Genomic DNA, 16,134 nt, shown 5'->3' on the forward strand with positions numbered 1-16,134 from the left:
ATAAAAATGAAAAAGAAGGAAATGAGGAGTAAATACCCACTGTTCATAGATGTGACATGATTTGATTTGATTTGATTTATTATTGTCACATGTATTATTATACAGTGAAAAGTATTGTTTCTTGCAAGCTACATAGACAAAGCATGCCACTCATAGAGAAGGAAAGAAGAGGGTGCAGAATGTAATGTTACAGTCGTAGCTAGGGTATAGAGAAAGATCGACTTAATGCAAGGTAGGTCCAGTCAGAAGTCTGACGGCAGCAGGGAAGAAGCTGTCCTTGAGTCGGTTGGTGTGTGTCCTCAGACTTTTGTATCTTTTTCCCGACAGAAGAAGGTGGAAGAGAGAATGTCCGGGGTGCGTGGGATCCTGGTTGCTTTGCTGAGGCAGCGGGAAGTGTAGACAGAGGAGATACACATATGCAAGCTTAGTTATACTTTCTATCTCAACCCCCCCGCCCTTGAAACTGTTGAAAAGGCAGCACTTTCTGTCACGTGATGCTGAAACAATCTCCTGCAGTTGGTACCTCATCTCAGTGAGGGCATGAGCCCCGAGGCTTTCGCAATCTTAAAGGATGAGGACATGGTGAGCAGAATGTATAAAATGCTCAATCCCGGAATGAAGAGGCTGCTTGGGGAGACTATCCACAATGGCAGCGATGTGGATCCATCATGGAGGGCGCTGGTCCAACAGGATAAACACTGGTACTCACCAGGGGTGCTCCTCGAATCTGGTACCTATTAATGCCTCATGTGCACATCTGCCTCATCTGGCTCGTGCTATGGCTTCTTCCCTGCTGCCTTGATTGAATTCCTCACCCCATCACCCTCATCCCTGTTGATGTCCTCCTCTTCAGAGGATGATGCACCATCAATTCACGAGGACTCCAGCGAGTGTGTGAAATACAACAGGCTTTTAATCACAAAGAACTGGAACACACCCTTGTAGCTAGCCTGGTCCAGACTGAAGCAGAGGGGAGGAACCGTCACCTTTATACCTCAATCAGGTGGAAAGGGAGGAGTCTCGGGTCAGGCGCAGCCGGGGTGTGTCCAGGCATATAATACGTAGTTACAGTGGGTCACCACATTCACCCCCTGTTTTAAAAAAAAGAGTCCGGCGGGGGTGAGATGGGTGGAACAATATATACAAAGTCACGGAATATATACAAAAGTCACAGAATATATACAAAAGTCACGGCTGAAGTAAGACGTCGACACCTCACAGGTTCAGCCTGTCGGGTGGTTTGATCCGCCGCTGCGACCGCTGTAGTACCGGTTGAGGTGTTGTTTCAGGTGGCAGGGTGAATCCGCTCGAGTCCGCCGTCGTCCCTTCCGATCGGGTTCTGCGTGGTGACTCCGGGGGCTCAGGCGAGCTGCATACATGGGACAAAGAAGAAAGCGGACCTGGTGTTACCTGAACAACAGAGGGGTCCAGGGATGTGGGGTCTAGGGATGTGGGGTGGGGGGTCATAGAGGGCTCCGGGGCACCCGCAGGCGCCAGATCCCAGATAGAGACTGTGTCCTCCCGCCCATCGGGGTACGCCACATAGGCATATTGGGGGTTGGCGTGGAGGAGCTGGACCCTTTCGACCAGGGGGTCCGACTTATGGGGCCGCACATGCCTCCGAAGCAGAACCGGGCCTGGTTACGTCAGCCACGACGGTAGTGAGATCCCCGAGGAGGACTTCCTCGGGAAAGCAAACATCCGCTCATGAGGGGTGGCATTGATAGCCGTACACAGGAGTGACCTAATTGAGTGCAGTGCATCAGGGAGGACCTCTTGCCAGTGGGTGACTGGAAGAACTTTAGACCGTAGTGCTAGTAAAACGGCCTTCCAGACTGTCACATTCTCCCTCTCTACCTGTCCATTTCCCCTGGGGTTGTAGCTGGTAGTCCTACTCGAGGCTATGCCTTTAGAGAGCAGGTACTGATGCAGCTCATCACTCATGAAGGAGGATCCCCGGTCGCTATGGATATAGCTAGGGAAACCGAACAGGGTGAAGGGGCTGTGCAGGGCCCTGACGACTGTGGCTGAAGTCATATCCGGGCAGGGAATGGCGAAAGGGAATCGGGAGTACTCATCTATAATGTTGAGGAAATAGATGTTGCAGTCAGAAGAGGGGAGGGGCCCTTTGAAATCAATACTGAGGCGTTCAAAGGGGCGGGTGGCTTTGATGAGGTGTGCCCTGTCCGGCCGTTAGAAGTGCGGCTTACACTCCGCGCATGGCAGTGTCTGGTTATAGACCGGACCTCCTCAACAGAATAGGGCAAGTTACGAGCCTTAATAAAATGGTAGAGCCTGGTGACTCCCGGGTGACAGAGGTCATTGTGGAGAGTCTGGACCAGGCTAGCTACAAGGGTGTGTTCCAGTTCTTTGTGATTAAAATTGATGTACCATCAATTCACGAGGACTCCAGCGAGTGTGTGAAATACAACAGGCTTTTAATCACAAAGAACTGGAACACACCCTTGTAGCTAGCCTGGTCCAGACTGAGGCAGAGGGGAGGAACCGTCACCTTTATACCTCGATCAGGTGGAAAGGGAGGAGTCTCGGGTCAGGCGCAGCCGGGGTGTGTCCAGGCATATAATACGTAGTTACAGTGGGTCACCACAGAGGAGTGGAACAACTTCTCCATCTTTGCATCTGGCAAGTCGTCCTCCCCTTTTCAGCACCAGGTTGTGCAGGGTGCAGCAAAGCGCAATAATCCAGGAGGCCCTCTGAGTCTACTGGATTGCTCTGCCCGATCTGTTGTGGAATCGTATCTTCAAGATTTCAATGGTCTGCTCTACCACTGTTCATGTGGCGGAATGAGCATCGGTGTGCCTTCCCTCAGCTGGAGTTTGTGTCCATTGGATGGACGTCATCAGCCATGTCTTTTGCAGGTAGCTTTTGTCACACAAGATGCTAACCTCTGTGGTCCCACAAAGATGTCTGGTATCTGTTCGGATATCCCTCAGCCTTCACTTTTCGAGAGAAAGAACCCTAGTCTGTTAAACCTTCTTTCAGAATAGAGATCTGTAGCTAGTGGTGCTCTGCAGGGATCAGTGTTGGGACCTCTGTTGTTTATAGTATATATAAATGATCTGGAGCAAAATGTGCGGGGTCTGATTAGTAAGTTTGCAGGTGACCCAAAGATTGGTGGAGTTGCTGATAGTACCGGGGATTGTCAGAGGATACCACAGGATATAGATAGATTGGAGACTTGGGCACAGAAATGGCAGATGGCGTTTAATCCGGACAAATGCGAGCTGATGAATTTTGGAGGATCAAATTTAGGTGTGAATTATACTGTAAATGACAGAACCGTAAGGAAATATAACATACAGAGGGATCTGGGCGTGCAGGTCCACAGTTCCCTAAAAGTGTCAACAAAGGTGACCAAGGTGATTAAGAAAGCATATGGCATCCTTGCCTTCATCAGCTGGTGCAATGAGTACAAGAGTTGGGAACTCATGTTGCAGCTATATAAAACCTTGGTTCGGCCACATTTAGAGTACTGCGTGCAGCTCTGGTCACCACACTATCAGAAGGATGTGGAAGCTTTGGAGAGTGTGCAAAGAAGGTTCACCAGGATGTTACCTGGCCTTGAGGATGTTGGCTTTGAGGAGAGGTTGAATAAACTCGGATTGTCTTCACTGGAAAGACAGAGGCTGAGGGGAGACCTGATAGAGGTCTACAAAATTATGAGAGGCATAGACAGGATGAATAGTCAGAGGCTTTTTCCAAGGGTGGAAGTGTCAATTACAAGGAGGCACAAGTTCAAAGTGAGAGGGCGAAAGTTTAAGGGAGATGTGCGGGGTAGGTTCTGCATGCAGAGAGTGGTGGGTGCCTGGAATGCGCTGCCAGATGAGGTGGTGGAAGCAGGTGGTGGAGGAGCCTTTTATTGCTGCTTAAATGGGGGTTTGTTTATTTTTATTGTGGGAACTTTTATGGCTCTGCATTGTTGGGAGGAAAACTGGTTGGCAGGTCAGGTGACAGGATCTCCTTCATTTTCAGTTCTGAGCTGCAAGTTTGAGTTTTAGAAGGGACAGCAGGCTGAAGAGAAGTGTTTCTCTCTCTCTGTTTTATTTGGAAATTCTGATGGTTATCTGAAGGGGAGAATCTGCTGTTGGTGGTTTGCCTAGAGTCTACCTGGGGTTCTGGGAAGTTGTTCTGACTTCAAACTGTTCTGGTTGTGTCAAGAGGACTACTAGAACTTACAAGACTGAGAGTTTTCAATTCTCCAACTAAAGGACTCAATTCCACTATCACCTGAGCATTAGACTTTGCTGTGTTGAACTTGTTTAAAGGGGTTTGTTAATGGGATTTGTTTGATTGGATTATCTTACATATATTTGTTAAGTGTTATACATTATCATGGTTGTTTTGTTTTTTGTTTGTAATTGATAAAAGTCATTGCTAATTTTCTTTCCATACATGTTAACTATATTCTTAAATGAACTTTCTTTGATAAAAGCTCCCTCGTGGGTCATTTGAATCATACCTGACGTGAAACATATCATGCTCACCCTAGCCAAATTCAAGATGCAAAACGTATGATCCAGGCAGGCTCCATAAAGCACTTTGACCTGAACCATAGCGCACAGGACAGGCCAAGAGTCTCATCCAATAGCAGCTTTCATCTCATGGTTTCACAGTTGCAGTTATCATCAGCAAGGCACATTTCTATGAGCCCTTTCTCCCTCAAGTCACGACAGTCCTGTTGGTGCAACTTTCCAGAATTCCTTTTCAACCGACCAATCAATAACACCCCAGTTTACAATTTGGCCAATTCTCGAAAAACAGCCAGCTCTTGAGCATCTCTGAGCTATTCACACAATTTTCCAGTTTTATCTCCTTTTATCCAGCTTGCATGTTGCCTCCAGCAGCTCTTAATATTCAAGTACAACACTCCCAAACAGAAAAACTCGCCTTTTCCTGAGGGAGATTTGCCCCCTCTCCTCAAGAATTCTCCATCTTCTGCTTTCTCTTTGTTGATTTATCTTTGTTTCTGCATCTGGACCTTTACCCTCCAGCTCCTCTGGTTGTAGATTTTATTTTTCGCTTGCAGCTCCGTGGTGCCCATATCTTAACTTCCTTTCAGTTATACTGCTTCCAGGTCAAGGGTCACCAGGTAACACAGTTCTGACGATCCAAGAATATTGCCATTTATCCCTGTACAATTGATGCAAACACTTAAAAGCCCTTTGCAAACATTCTGAAAAACAATAACAGATTCAAGTGACATTTTAAATAAATTACAACTATTCTTACTGTACTGTTTTTGGGTGTTTTTGGCAGAGCCAGATTGTTTAAAACCCCCACCTCTGTGCTATGGGACTTGGTCTCAGTTAAAGTAAAAACAGAAAGGCTTTATAGGACCCTGGTTAGACCCCACTTGGAGTACTGCGCGCAGTTCTGGTCACCTCATTACAGGAAAGATGTTGAAGCCATTGAAAGGGTGCAGAGGAGATTTACAAGGATGTTGCCTGGATTGGGGGGCATGCCTTATGAGGATAGGTTGAGGGAGCTTGGTCTCTTCTCCCTGGAGAGACGAAGGATGAGAGGTGACCTGATAGAGGTTTACAAGATGTTGAGAGGTCTGGATAGGGTAGACTCTCAGAGGCTATTTCCAAGGGCTGAAATGGTTGCTACGAGAGGACACAGGTTTAAGGTGCTGGGGGGTAGGTACAGAGGAGATGTCAGGGGTAAGTTTTTCACTCAGAGGGTGGTGGGTGAGTGGAATCGGCTGACGTCAGTGGTGGTGGAGGCAAACTCGTTGGGGTCTTTTAAGAGACTTCTGGATGAGTACATGGGATTTAATGGGATTGAGGGCTATAGATAGGCCTAGAGGTGGGGATGTGATCGGCGCAACTTGTGGGCCGAAGGGCCTGTTTGTGCTGTGGCTTTCTATGTTCTATGTTCTATAGTTGTCACCCCTCATATCTCCACACATTCCCCATGCCACCTTAAGCCTCCACCCCCCTCTGTGTCCCCACGCCAAGCCAGACACACCCCAAATTCCCCCAAGAACCTTCACGGCCGTCATGCCAAGTTATGCCTCCCTGACAACCCCAAAGAGCCCTCTCAACCCTACTCCAATGGATTTCTGGGCTCTCAGCCAAGATTGCATAATGAGGCTTGGCCAAGAGCCAAGAAATCTATTAGCCTGTTGAAACAACTGAGCCCCAGAGAAAGCATTGCTTGATGGACAGCTCAGACTTTCTGACCTCATCTGTCAATTTCACAGTGTTTATTTAAATAAGATAAAGAGCTTTCAAGTGGCTGTAGTTTCAGCTGTTGATACTTGAAAGGACAATTAAAACTTCTGTTCTGCTGTAGTGAAAATGAGTTATCAACAGATGATGGACTTTAAAGCTTTTTTTTGCCCATCCTACTGTCATTGCTGTCATTGCTTCTATACAATGTACAGTGCCTGAATGACCATAAAACCATAAGAAATAGGAGCAGGAATGGGCATGGAGGTGCCATAGCTTGGCATGGAATGGGCATGAGGGGCCATAGGGGTTGCTTGAGGGCATAGCTTAGCATGGGGGCTGTATGAGGCACCATAAGAAGTTTTTGGGGGGATTTATAGCTTGGCATGGGGGACATAAGGGGCCTTGAGGATGTTTGAGGTTGCATACTTTGGTATGGGGACATGACGAGAACTTTTTGAACTTCCATTTCAAAAGGTTCGCTCCTTCAGACTACGGTTCGTGACACATGGAAATTGTGGAGGGCCAGGGCATGTCTCTCCACACAATGGAACCGGGCAGGTTCGGAGTTCAGGGTGCAGGCTCATAACCCAAACTAGCCCACATGCTTAAAAAGCACACCTCAAAATCGGAAACCGCGGGAATGGAGTTGGGAATCCTGGATTCATGTCCTGGCCACCATTTCGAAATGGCTCCCAAGCCATCCTGAGTTGGCAAAAATCTAGCTCCATATGTTGTTTTGCTACTTAATCAGTCTGTGTTTCTTCTTAACCTCCTACTCTCATCTATTGTAACACCTAACTCAATGTAATCTGCACATTTGGATGTACAATCCTCCATCCCTTCATCCAAGTCATTGATGTATGTTATGAAATGCTGAGGCCCCAGTACAGATCCCACTTAACAAACCCTGCCAATTAGACTACACTTCCTTTATCGCTACACCTCTCTGTCAACCACCTCCCAACCAATTGCCAATCCAAGTTGGAAGGCCAACTCTGCGTGTTTCTTATTTTTACTAATAATCACATCGATGACTTTTATCAAAAGCCTCTGAAATTCCCCACAGGCATTCCCCTGTCTACCTGGTTAGTAAGCACAACAAATTCAATGGTTTTGGGGAGGCAGTGGCATAGTGGTTTTATCATTGAACTGGTAATTCACAGAACCAGGTAATGCACTGGGGATCCAGGTTCAAATCCCACCCTGGCAGATGGTGAAATTTGAATTTGGTAAAAATCTGGCATTAAAAGTCTAATGATGACCATGAAACTATTGTCGATGGTCATAAAAACCCATCTGGTTCACTCGTGTCCTTTAGGGAAGGAAATCTGCCATCGTTACCCGGTCTGGCCTACATGTGACTCCAGACCCACAGCAATGTGGTTGACTCGCAAATGCACTCTGAAATGGAGAGCAATTGGGGATGGGCAATGAATGCCAGGCCCAGCCTGTGATGCGAACATTCTGTAAAATGAATAAATAAAAAAACATCAGCCTACAATGTCATCTGCACATTTGGATGTACAACCCTCCATCTCTTCATCCAATCTACTCTTTGCAAATTCACGAACAATCTGTCACTTTATATGAATGCACCATTAATATCAAAGCAATGTTTGATCCCAGTAACACCAGGATGGTATGGGAGTTCTGTTTTTATGGCCTGAATTGCCATAGTTACATAACAAAGTGATCTACATGGGAAAAACCTGGCCATTTTTTTCAAGATAGTGCGGGAGAGGATTGTTTTTGTCTTTCTATATATTTCCAATTTTAATGTTGTGTTCAAACATAAAAACTGAAGCTCATATAACCTCTATAAAATGTCTGTTGGTATGTTAACATTGGGATGCGATATTATCGGGCATTTATTATGGGGGCTTTCACTGCCACCACTTTGAAACATTTCTTTGGCTTGATTTTTTGCTAAATCTTTTAAAATAAATATTGAAAGTATATTTTTAAAATATATTACAATATGGTTGGATATGGAATATGGCTCAGTGGGCACAGTGGTTAGCACTGCTGCCTCACAGCGCCAGGGACCCTGGTTCAATTCCCGCCTTGGGTTACTGTCTGTGTGGAGTTTGCACGTTCTCCCCGTGTCTGTGTGGGCTTCCTCCGGTTTCCTCCCACAGTCCAAAGATGTGTGGGTTAGGTTGATTGGACATGCTAAATTGACGCTCGTGTCAGGAGGATTTGCAGGGTAAATATGTTACAAGGACGGGGATAGGGTGGGATTGTTGTCGGTGCAGACTCGATAGGCTGAATGGCCTCCTTCGGTACTGTAGGAATTCTATGATTCTATTGGTATGAATTGATTAGAAATGAATAAATTATGAGTCTGGAGTAAATCTATAGTAGTATCTTGTTCAAAATCTTTAATTTAACCAGCATCTTCACATCAATACTGAAAACTGTTTTCCAACTGTTAAAACAATCCTATGTCTACTGTACAGGAGCACAGTAACAATTAATGACATTGCTGCTGCGTCTGTAACCAGAGTCGATGCAAAGAATAAAAATTAAATCACATTGTTCATTAAAATGACAGATTGTTAAGTAATTGTCTGCCAGAGCTGCTGTTACTTCTCAGAATGGAGTACAAGTCATGCACGCAGAGAATAAACAAAAGCACTTAATCAGAAAATGGCTGCTGTGAAAACCATTAGCAACATGATTTTTGCTTTTGTTTGTTCGAATAAGATTTCTAGTTTGGTTTGATTGCTAATTAGGTGAAGTGAGAAGAATCGATCCATTCCTTCATGGCATAACTTGGCGAGCACACGACAGGAGAGATTTCTCTTTTTCCCAAAAGAGTGTTTAAAGTTTAAAGTTTATTTATTCGTGTCACAAGTAAGGCTGACATTAACACAGCAATGAAGTAACTGTGAAATTCCCCTAGTCGCCACACTTTGGCGCCTGTTTGGACCAATGCACCTAACCAGCCCGTCTTTCAGACTGTGGGAGGAAACCAGAGCACCCAGAGGAAACCCATGCAGACACGGGGAGAGCGTGCAGACTCCACACAGACAGTGACCCAAGCCGGGAATCGAACCTGGGTCCCTGGCGCTGTGAGGCAGCAGTGCTAACTACTGTGCCACTGTCACATTGGGATTGGAGTGTCAACATGGGATGTTCTGATACTCAGTGCCAATGAGCTATCAACTGTACCTAAGACGTTTTAATTCAGAAGACAAATGCTGGGGATGCTGGAAATCTGAAATAAAAGCCGAAAGTGCGAGAAATATTCAGCAGGTTGGACAGCATCCAAGGGGAGAGAAACAGACGCAGGAGTGTGGCGACTAGGGGATTTTCAAAGTAACTTCGTTGCAGTGTTAATGTAAGCCTACTTATGACACTATTTGCAGACGACACTAAGAGGGAGGGGACGCTGAAAGTCTGCTAAAGGATATGGATAGTCTAAGTGAGTGGGCGAGGGTCTGGTAGATGGAGTACAATGTTGGTAAATGTGAGGTCATTCATTTTGGTAGGAATAACAGCAAAATGGACTATTATTTAAATGGTAAAAAATTGCAGTGTGCAGAGGGACCTGGGTGTCCTTGTGCAGGAATCTCAAGGAGTTGGTTTGCAGGTGCAGCAGATAATTAAGAAGGCAAATGGAATTTTGTCCTTCATTGCTGGAGGGATGGAGTTTAAAAACAGTGAGATTATGTTGCAGCTGTATAAGGTGCTGGTGAGGCCACACCTGGAGCACTGTGTACAGTTTTGGTCTCCTTACTTGCTATACTAGCACTGGAGGGGGTGCAGAAGAGATTCACTAAGTTGATTCTGGAGTTGAGAGGGTTGGCTCATGAGGAGAGACTGAATAGACTGGGGCTATACTCATTGCAATTAAGAAGAATGAGGGGAGATCTTATAGAAACACATAAGATTTTGAAGGGAATAGATAAGATAGAAGCAGGGAAGTTGTTTCCACTGGCAGGTGAAACTAGAACTAGGGGGCATGGCCTCAAAATAAGGGGAAGCAGATTTAGGATTGAGTTGAGGAGGAACTTCTTCACACAAAGGGTTGTGAATCTGTGGAATTCCTTGCCCAGTGAAGCAGTTGAGGCTACCTCATTGAATGTTTTTAAGGCAAGGATAGATAAATGTTTGAACAGTAAAGGAATTAAGGGTTATGGTGTGTGGGCTTGTAAGTGGAGCTGAGTCCACAAAAAGATCAGCCATGATCTTATTGAATGGCGGAGCAGGCTTGAGGGGCCAGATGGCCTACTCCAGCTCCTAGTTCTTATGTTCTTATGACACTAATAAATTAACTAAAAAAAAGAGTTGGGCTTCTCTGTCACAGATACGGCCTTTTATTTAATAGCATTTTAAAATTGGAAACTTTGCCAGCTTTTGAATTCTTCACCTTCATCAGTCCCTCAGTACTACTGGATAGTCATTTTCATAGAATCGTAGAATCCCTACAGGCCCATCAAGCTTGCACCAACAACAATCCCACCCAGGCTCTATCCCCTAATCCCATGTAATTAACCCGATAATCACTTTGACACTTCAGGGCAATTTAGCATGGCCAATCCACCTAACCCACACATTGTTGGACTGTGGGAGGAAATCATAGAATCCGGGGGAAACCCATGCACTCACGGGGAGAATGTGCAAATCCACACATACAGTGACCCATGGCCGGAATTGAACCCAGGGCCCTGGCACTGTGAGGCAGCAGTGCTAACCACTGTGCCACTGTGTTGCCCATTAGCAACATATTTCCCCCAAAAGTAATCATTCACCATTGCTTCTAATGAAGGTAACGACCATACTCTCTGGTTAGAAACCCAGACTGTGCTTCTTTCTAGCTGGCAACCTGTGCTAATTCTAAGAATAATATCATTGCACTTCTATTCAGAAATGGCCTTGTCCATGTCCCAAAAATACTTTTCCACTCAAAACCTGAGTTGCGCTGAGTTAGACACAAACATGTATTCAGAAAATGCTGGAAGCACTCAGCAACTCTGGCAGCATCTATGGAGAAAGGAACAGTCCGTATGATTCTTCGTCAGAGCCATAAAGAGGAAGAAATGTGGTGGATTTTATATTGTTTAATGGGGAGTGGTGGAGTAGGTGGAGCAAAATGAAAGGTCAGTGATAGGTGTGAACCAGGAGAGATTGCACAAAGGCACAAGACAAAGGAAGTAGTCATGGCAATGTGAAGGAACATAGAAGGTTCCAATATTAGCATAAAGTTAAGATAGCAGAATATGTTAACAGGAGAACAAAGGTCAGTGCTTTGTCAATTACTAGGGAGCACAGGTTTAAGGTGCAAGGGGCAAGGTTTAAAAGAGATGTACGAGGCAGATTTTTTACACAGAGAGTGGTGGGTGCCTGGAACTCGTTGCCGGGGCAGCTAGTGGAAGTGGATACGGTAGTGACTTTTAAGAGGTGTCTTGACAAATACATGAATAGGATGGGAATAGAGGGATATGGTCCCCGGAAGGATAGGGGATTTTAGTTAAGTCGGGCAGCATGGTCGGTGCAGGCTTGGAGGGCCGAAGGGCCTGTTCCTGTGCTGTAATTTTCTTTGTTCTTTGTTCTTTGCTCTGTGAAAGCAAAAGATTTGATTTGATTTGATTTATTATTGTCACATGTATTGTGATACAGTGAAAAGTATTGTTTCTTGCGCGCTATACAGATAAAGCATACCGTTCATAGTGTACAAAGGGGAGAAGGAAAAGGATTTGATTTGATTTATTATTGTCACATGTATTAGTATACAATGAAAAATATTGTTTCTTGTGCGCTATACAGACAAAGCATACCATTCATAGAGTACAGAGGGGAGAAGGAAAGGAAAGAGTGCAGGATGTAGTGAAGTGTTACAGTCATAGCTAGGGTGTAGAGAAAGATCAACTGTATATAAAATAGAGTCCATTTAAAGGTCTAACGGCAGCAGGGAAGAAGCTGTTCTTGAGTTGGTCGGTACATGATCTCAGACTTCTGTATCTTTTCCCCATAAGATATAGGAGCAGAATTAGGCCTTTTGGCTCATCGAGTCTGCTCTGCCATTCAATCGTGGCTGATATAATTCTCATCCCCATTCTCCTGCCTTCTCCCCGTAACCCTCAATCCCCTTATTGATCAAGAACCTATGTATCTCTGTCTTAAAAACACTCAATGACCTGGCCTCTTCTGTGGCAATGAGTTCCACAGATTCACCACTCTCTGGCTGAAGAAATTCCTCCTCATCTCAGTTTTAAAGGAGTGTCCCTTCACTCTGAGGTTGTGCCCTTGAGTTCTAGTCTCTCCCATTAGTGGAAACATCCTCTCCACGTCCATCCATCTCGGCCTCTCAGTATCCTGTAAGTTTCAATTAGATCCCCCCCTCATCCTTCTAAACTCCATCAAGTGTAGGCCCAGACTCCTCAACCGTCCCTCACATGACAAACCCTTCATTCCTTTGATGTGATTTTGATTTGATTTGATTAATTTGTCACTGTCACATGTATTAGCATACAGTGAAAAGTATTGTTTCTTGCGCGCTATACAGAGCATGCCATTCATAGAGAAGGAAATGAGAGAGTGCAGAATGTAGTGTTACAGTCATAGCTAGGGTGTAGAGAAAGATCAACTTAATGCAAAATAGGTCCATTCAAAAGTCTGATGGCAGCAGGGAAGAAGCTGTTCTTGGAGAGGATATTTCCACTAGTAGGAAAAACTGGAACCAGAGGGCACAACCTCAGACTAAAGGGACAATCCTTTAAAACAGAGATGAGGAGGAATTTCTTAAGTGGTGAATCTGTGGAACTGTTTGCCGCAGAAGGCTGTGGAGGCCAGGTCATTGAATGTCTTTAACACAGAGATAGATAGGTTCTTGATTAATAAGGGGGTCAGGCATTATGGGGAAAAGGCAGGAGAATGGGGATGAGAAAAACATCAGCCATGATTGAATGGGGGTGCAGACTAGATGGGTTGAATGGCCAAATTCTGCTCCTATGTCTTATGGTCTTATGGTCTTGAGTCGGCTGGTACATGACCTCAGACTTTTGTATCTTTTTCCTGATGGAAGAAGGTGGAAGAGAGTGTGTCTGGGGTGCATGGGGTCCTTAATTATGCTGGCTGCTTTGCCGAGGCAGCGGGAAGTATAGACAAGTAACAGTTGGCCCTGTGGGGGAGGGGCCTTCCCCTTGCATTGGGTCAAGAAATTTATTGGATTAAAAAAAGTGTCAAGATGGAGGAGAAAGTTCACAGTCTAAAGTTGTTAAACTCCATGTTGAGTCCAGAAGGCTGTAATGAGCATAATCAGAAGATGTTGTTCCTCCAGTTTGCGTTGGGCCTGACTGGAATATTGCAGCAGGCCAAAGTCCGCTGTGCAGGCATGAGAGCAAGGAAATGTATTCAAGACAGGTCTCTTATATAATGTCAGTAGAAAACCAATTGAAAATTTGCATTTTGTTTTTTTTTATTCTTAATTTAATTCAAATTAATTTTACTGTGAACTTCACTGACACTAACGGAATCACAGACTCAAATGCTGCCTGAGTCCATTTCCCCAGTGAATGCCAACCCACCACTGACATGTAAATGGGTCAAGGAAAAAGTTAAAGATGACTAAATAAAACAAAGATATCTAAATGAAAGACAAATTTAATTCTCATTTCTCTCTCCCACAGTGCGAGTATTGTGATTAGCAGCAGGCCTGACAGCAATAGAAAATCCATTACTGGGAAGCAATTTATTATTTAAGAATTACTTAGATTATACAGCACAGTGCTACAGACAGGAAAGAGGGAAACTCAACTTCTTTATCCCTTCCCAGCCTGTCCATAAGCAGAGGTGCTTTTGAAATATTTTTATAGTAGGCTGTGGCTTCAGTTTGTGTGATCCAATTTAAAAATCACTCGCAGCAAACTTCCATTACGATTTACTCAGAATTCAGACCATGGGTGGATGGGTTAGAGGGAGTGGGATGGTGGGGCAAGGGTGGGGGGTTCTAGTCAGACCCTCTGACTCCGCGAGGGGGTTAAGCCTATCAAGATGCAAACTATGTCCATTGTCCCCTCAAAGGTTCCCTTTTCAAATGGACCTGGACCATCAAGATTTTTACACAGAGGGTGGTGGGTGCCTGGAACTCGCTGTCATGGGAGGTAATAGAAGCAGATACGATCATGACTTTTAAGGGGCATCTTGTTAAATACATGATTAGGAAGAGAATAGAGAGATATGGTCCCCAGAAGGGTAAGGGGCTTTAGTTCAGTCGGACAACATGGTCGGTGCAAACTTGGAGGGCCGAAGGGCCTGTTCCTGTGCTGTGATTTTCTTTGTTCTTCGTTTTAAATGCTGCTGTTGCCATGAAGGCCTACATGGCTGTGAATATGTAAAAAGAAATTATGCAGTTAATGGTTCCCCAGCTAACTTCTCAAAGTCTCTCTACCAGTTACAAGGAGTATTCTTCACTTGCCTGGCTAAGTACAGTTCCAACAAAACTCAAGAAGCTGCAGAGTATTCAGGGCAAAGGAACCTGCTTGTTGGCATCCCATCCACTACCTTAAACATTCACTCCCTACACCACCAGGGCACTGTGGCTGCAATGTGTACCATCTACAAGATGCACTGCAGCAACCAGTGAAAGGGATGTAGAAATACAAATTTGCAAAGCAATTACAGAAAGGTGCAAGAATTGTATAATAAATTGTATAATAAAGGGAGAAACTCGAAAGGATATGCAGGAACAAAGGGACCTCAGTGTATATTTACATAAGTCACTGAAGATGGCAAGGCATGTTGAAGGAGCAGTTATTAAAGCATAAAGTATCTTCGGCTTTATTAATAGGGACATTGAGTACAAGAGTAAGGAGATCATGTTGCATTTGTATAAGGCACTAGTTAGACCTCATCTGAAGTACTGTGCCCAGGTCTGGCCAACATACTGATGGGAGGTTGTGAAGGCATTGGAGAGGGTACAGAGGAGATTCACAGGAATGATTCCAGTGATAAAGAACTGTAGCCATGAGGATAGATTGGAGAGGTTGGAATTGTTTAGCGTGGAGAAAAGAAGGCTGAGTGAAGACTTGATCGAGGTATTCAATAGCCTGAGGGAAATGGATAGGGTGAATAATGTGAAACTGTTCCCATGCAAGAGAGCATCAAAAATTAAAAGACACAGATTCAAAATCCTTGGCAAAAGGAGTAAAAGTGATGTGAGGAATAAAATCTTTCACCAAGAGGGTGGTTGGAGTATGGAATAAAGATTCTGAGAGGGTGGTAGAGGCAGGTTCGATTGAGGTCTTCAAAAGGGAATTGGATTGCTGTCTGAAATGAATGTGCAAGGTTGCAGGGATTAGACAGGGGAGTGGGACTAGCTAGAATGCTCTTTCAGAGGGCCGGTGCAGACCCAATGTTTCGAATAGCCTTCTTCTCCACTGTAAATATTCTGTGAACTTTCCAACTCTTCTTGGCCTATACCTCCCAAACCCGTGACCTCAGTCACCTCGAAGGGCAAGAGCAGAAGACACATGGGAACTCCTTCACCTCCAAGTTCCCTCCAAGTCACACACCATCCTGACTTTGATATAGTTTACCTCTATTGCCAGTGAGTGAAAATCCTCTAACTCTCTACCTGACAGCATCATACGAGTATCTTTGTCACATGGACTGTGACGGTTTAAGCAGGGAGCCCCTTTGCATGGGCAACAGGGAGTAGACAGTAACTGTCAGCACCCATAGCACCGCCCTCCCACCTATGGATAATTTAAATTCTTGATCACTCTCTCCAAATTTCTGTCGCCAGTGAAGGAAACCTTTGCCTCGACCTCCAAAATGTTTGTGATTGTCTAAGTGATCCCATTTCGAGTAACTGGTTTCTAAATTCTTCAGTGCTGATCCTGAACAACAAAGACATGTGTTCCTCTGGCAATTCAAAATGTTAATGAATTACTATTAATGAGTGGGGATAACGCACAAATGTTATTGATTA

At 44.8% G+C, this 16,134-nt stretch overlaps 1 protein-coding gene across 7 annotated transcripts in view; it reads left to right on the forward strand.

Moving 5' to 3' along the window:
• The window catches only part of LOC144504323 (catenin alpha-2), a 1,369,240-nt gene that overhangs the window by 737,179 nt on the left and 615,927 nt on the right, over positions 1-16,134 (forward strand). The window lies entirely within an intron of this gene.

Source organism: Mustelus asterias, chromosome 1, assembly GCF_964213995.1.
Source record: "Mustelus asterias chromosome 1, sMusAst1.hap1.1, whole genome shotgun sequence".
Taxonomy (NCBI): Eukaryota; Metazoa; Chordata; class Chondrichthyes; order Carcharhiniformes; family Triakidae; genus Mustelus; species Mustelus asterias.